At 42.8% G+C, this 5,493-nt stretch overlaps 1 protein-coding gene across 1 annotated transcript in view; it reads right to left on the reverse strand.

Moving 5' to 3' along the window:
- The window catches only part of LOC108728986 (uncharacterized), an 84,462-nt gene extending 79,819 nt beyond the window's left edge, over positions 1–4,643 (reverse strand). Inside the window, exon 1 of the mRNA XM_018457856.1 lies at positions 3,514–4,643. The gene's annotated coding sequence lies outside the window, so the exon portion shown is untranslated. The remainder of the gene's footprint in view (positions 1–3,513) is intronic.
- Between the last annotated feature and the right edge of the window lie 850 nt (positions 4,644–5,493).

Consider the following 5,493-nt stretch of genomic DNA (forward strand, 5'->3'; position numbering starts at 1 on the left):
ATTGTAAAAATACTAAAAATATTGATGTATTATACTGATTCAATATTACTGATCAGTATTATTAACTGTGTATAGGGTCACATTAAGAGGATTGACCAGAGTCTTTCCTTTCCATCAAACGAAGGACCTTGATTAATTAATTCTCTTATGCTTTATGCGTTATACAAAAGTCTGTGCTCCAGCCTTATACCTTCACACTGGTATTGAGTCTTTGCATTATAATACCGTAACAGTGATTAACGGGATTGGAAAGTGAATCTTCATGTAAGTTAAAAAGCTCAGTGATATACTCGCTTCGACTCGTTTCAACGAATCGTTTTATGTCCATACACGCGCACCTATAATACTTTATATGAAGGGGTAAGACCGGTTTAGAAGTGAGATGAGCGACGTGTCATTGCTCGCGCGAGCAGATGAAAAAATTCCTGAAAGCTACTATTGACACGTGGTAACATGTTGCACGGAAAATGCATCGTTCATCGTGATTCTTTCCGGATAATGCTCACCGAAGTCGACGTCTAGACGAGCGCGCACGTCGGATGTGCACTTCATTGCACACTACTTGCAGCCGTCTCTCGCGGGCATCTAAGTGTTATATGTACGCACGTATAGAAGGGAACGAATCGAGGCGCATGCAACACGTGCACGCGCACAGAGGCGGATCACCGCACGCCCCGCGTCGCGCAAAACCAATAGTAAAATGCGACTTAATAGATAGCCGTCATTTGCGTCGCGAACAGTAGCGATTAATAAACCGATCTCGCAGAAGCAGTTAAGTGACTGAGACGTCGCTTCATTAGGGATAAAAGGATTCAACATAATAACTTTGTGCGCTTTGATCCTTCTGTATTGAAATACCGTAAAGGTGTCATTTTATGAAACACTGAAAACGTGTCAGCGTGGTCACGTAGTCTCACTTTGACGTTTATAGTTGTTTTCCATTTTCACACGAGTGATACTGAGTCTAAAGTTATGTAAATATCTTATACTCCCATAATGACGTCTCTACTTGCTCACTTTGATGATAAAGTTATCGCATAACAACACAGGTTTATAATATGAGTTAGCAAGAAGTTTAGTAAAGCACACACGGTTTTGAGCTTGTGTAGATTGTAGGTAAAAACTCGGTTGAATCTCATTTTGTCAGAATAAGAAGGAACATGCAATTCAACTGAGTTACGACGTCATAAATTATTAGAGAATTATTTGAATTTTGATGTAAATGGAAAGCAACTAATGTCTGACGCTAGAAGTTGGAGGGACTTATGTAACTTTCAAGCGTTAGCTTGCTCGATTCAAGAGATTGAAGCTAGAGTACATACATGATACTCCTTTTCATGCGTTTTCACTGTTTAGCGTCAATTATTTTACATATAACCTATTTCGACACTGAAAACGAGTATCGTGAAACATGAAAAAGTACTTTTAACACTTGACGACGACAAAAATGTAGCGAGCACGAAGTCGTCACGCGCGGTAAAAACTCGTTGATTATATTTCGCGAAAGAGGACGTAAGAACGTTACCTCAGGGTAGGCGATTTTACTTCACTCCGTGAGATCGACGCGGGTGCAGGTGGGAGGAGGGGACGTCGAGCGCTCAGAGCGTTAATAAATCGACGGTCGCGCGCCGTGCAATCAAATCCACCGCGATCGGTCTCTGCAATCTGCGCGTACGCGTACGCGAAATCGAGAGGAAAGGGGAAGGAGAGTACGGAGGGTGGGGGACCGGGAAGCTGCCGAAATTACAGCCATTATCGCGATAGAGGTGAGAACCGATCCGATGTTTGCTTAACCCGATCGGAAATCGACGAGAGGTCGAGCACGATCTCCTCCCCCGATTCCGCGTACCGATTCCCGAGGGGGAAGGGAAGGGGAGAGGAATAAGGGCAAACAAGAAGAGCGTTGTTCACCCCGAAAGATGGGCGGACTGCGCCGTTTAACCCGCGAGTTAACGGGGCGTATCCCGCGAAACGGTGCAACCACGATTTACGATCTCACGTTTCACTCTCGCATCGCCTGGGTGATTTCACTCAATCGCATTCTCTTTTAAGTAAATACCACTATAAATAATTAAAACGAATAGAGTTTGAAACAAATCGTAAATTCTATATCGTACAATGAATAAATAGATGAGACAAATGTTCTGGTTAAACCAATAAAAAAAGACCCAACCAAAATGTTATTCTGGTTGGATCTTTTTGTTAATTTAACCAGAACATTTTGCTCTGTACCGTTAGGTGCTAATTACAACAATTTATTGTAGAACAAAAATGTGCGGTCGTTTAAATACACCTCGTATACCACTCGTGTACCTTCTTCTCTTTCTTTTTCGTATCAGCGACTTTCCCTTTCAGTCTCTCGCTGTTTTTATCTTCACTCAACGCGCACGACTCACGAATTTATTATTTCTCACAGTGGTATACGATGAAATTATTGTTGAAATGCGTTAAGGTTGAATGTCTCCCTCAAATTGTTTGCGTCGCACGCGGCCGATGACGTCGATATAGAGCCTCTCACGCACTCATGCAGTGTACGCACGCGTCTGCAAGGATATCGCGTTTCCCGCGTTTTTGAATCCCCTTTTTTTTCTTATCTACTCGAGACTAGTTAGAGCTCAGAGCCTCGTTCCTAACTCGTATACTTGATTATGTTAATTTCGACACGCGGCGGGAAAAATTAACGGCGCGACTCGGTGGCGGTCAATCAATAAATTATCCTGTCAATGATTCTGCAAACCTAGCGAGTGAATAATTACCGTGAAATATTTTCGCTCAGCCGTGAGAACAGATCCAGATCGATCTGCTACTTTACTCTTAACTTATATATAATAATTAACAGAAATATATATTACTACGTCTTCACTGTTAAATCTATAGTGTCAAATTTAACTTAACGTGAGTCGCCCGAGTCGAAATTTTACTCCTATTTTGAACCTTAGTTTTAGGACGTATATAAGCTCTAGAGATTTATAATAGGTTTTAATCTATAAATTTTGAGCATGTAAATGGCAGTTATCGGAAAATTTTCTATTTTTAGGTTCAAAAGAAGTTTTCTAAATAGAAGCTGTAGATTAATTAATATTAAAAGAGATCCTATTTGATTGTTTAAGTATCAAAACAGGTTTATAAGGTTTAATTGAGGTTGAAAGAGATTAAAAGATAGAACTAAAATTTTGACTCGGATCGCCACTAGCTGCTCCTACTCAATCATATCGTTATTTTACACTAAAACAATGATTATATTTGACACTATACAGTGTCAAGTTGATACTATATAGTGTTAAATTGACACGATATAGAGTCAAATTTAACTATCGTTTTGGTAAAAAATAATGATATATTTAGTAGTAGTGGCGACTCACGTTAGGTTAAATTTGACACTATAGATTTAACAGTGTTGAGTTCATATGTAGGATACATGTCATGTTCGAAAATATTCAGATTAAATGGGTATGTAAATATTTGCGGCGTCATACTTAATCGTTTACGTTAATTTCTTGAAAAAACACTCACCAGAAAGAAGCAACGTAGGGATTCCTGCGTAGCTGCAACTCAAAGTGGATCGAAGTGTTCAGTTTCTGCGACAGCAGCACCACGGACGTTAAGTTTCCTCGATGTCTAACGAATTCTTACGAGGAGTCACGATTTTTCAGAAGACTTTGTCGAACATCTTGAAAGATCCAGTCAGACGTAACGATCGAGATATTTACGAGCGGCTCGTGTGAAGTAAAAGAAGGAGCGAGCCGTCGCGCAAGTTACTTGACGTGTACACTCCTCGAGATATTATTGTCGACGGGTTTGCTTTCGAGATCTAAGCAAATGGATTCTCATCCGTATGAGCTCGAATAACGGTACTGGACGTTTCGCGCGTTCGCTCAGAGAAATGTCACTCGGTTCTCTTCTTCATCGCGGAGACGCCAGACAAACTAATCGAAAAATCCGTTCGCCTTGAACCCCCGTTGACTTTCGCCGTTTCTCAAATCTCGCACGACCTCCATTCACTCCTTGACGTAAGTCTAAAATACTCTCTCACGTTGCATCGATATCCCTCGTCGGAATGCATAATTATCGACGTGGCCGTTCTCCTCGAACTTCCGAGAAAATCACAGATGGGCATCCGCGAATTTCCCCGAATCGCATGGGTCACGAAAGATCGGCAAGGGTTCCCCTTGGACGAATTTCAAAGGCGAGTCGCGACGAATTTCAAAGGGTCCTCTCGCATGGCACACTTGACACACGCGAGAACGCGCGTAACGTTACGCAAATACAGGCGACATGTACAGACACGTTTGATCGTAAATAGACACGTTGACACCACCCCGGGCACCGAGTGACACCAAGGATCCGTATCGAAGTCACGAAGCACTTTGTTTCTCACCGCGGTAACGAGAGGCGGGAAGAAGATCGTAGGTGAAGGAAGCGCAACAGGCGTGTTATCTCGATGCGTGTAAACGCGCTTCTCGCTCGTTCTTGCCTCTAGTTTCCGTTCCTTCGGAGAAAGAAACGCGAGACGCATAATTTACGTGCATTACGCGAGATATATGATGGTCCCGATCGAGTGGAGAACTATACGTTACTTCCTTCCGATCACGTCTCGGCGCTGATGCCCTCCGGCTCCAACAACGTCAGATGGTGTCTCAAATATTGTCCTCTCGTATTTAGGAGAGTTTTTGGAATTAATTCCACCAGCTGGTGGATTTTATGCCTTCTCCTTGAGAAAGTATATGGACACCTGATTTAGGATTTTGAATTTATTGTTACTCTCAGATTACTTTTATAATTTATTGATATAATTCTAAATAATTCTATCTTATTTTTTTAACTTCTTGATATAATTATAAATAATTCTGACTTTATCCCAGGGTCCTGTCTTTCCTTATTTATATTCTTCACCGAGAAAATGATGAATCGTTGCGATTACACTGCCACTACGTTTTACGCGCTATCTCGACGCTCTCGGCAATAAAATAGCGTGTTGATCACACGATGACGTTACGTCGACACCCGGCTTGTCGCTGGCACAACATCGCTCTTCTGACGGTCTCGATCGCGTCAGATCACTCGTCGTTTGTCACCGTCAGCGGAGAAGTCGCGTTGAAAATATTTCCTGCGATTTTTCCGCCGATCTCTTCCGCAAAACCAGTCGATCGTGAAACTCGTCGGAGAAATCGTTGTCGTTTCGGAGATAGGACAGGATTTTCTCGATCGCGCGATCGGCTCAGCGCAATTGCCGATAATGGACACGTGTCTTGCGGCGTTCTCCCGTTTTTCCCTTTTTTTTTCCGCCGTTGAACACGGAGAGAGGACGACGGGATATCGCTGGCGCCGCTGCTCGACGTTTTCTGTTCACTTCCTCCCGCGAGAAAACCACCTTCGGGTCGGTCCAGCGCTCAACGACCGTCGGCGTTTACGTAACCATACGAAAGAGCGTTGCGTTAAACCCTCACGATGTCGCGATTTCGTGCGACAGCAGTGCGTGAACAAGTTTGTATC

This window comes from Mycetomoellerius zeteki, unplaced genomic scaffold, assembly GCF_001594055.1.
Source record: "Mycetomoellerius zeteki isolate Tzet28-1 unplaced genomic scaffold, Tzet1.0 scaffold69, whole genome shotgun sequence".
Lineage (NCBI taxonomy): Eukaryota > Metazoa > Arthropoda > Insecta > Hymenoptera > Formicidae > Mycetomoellerius > Mycetomoellerius zeteki.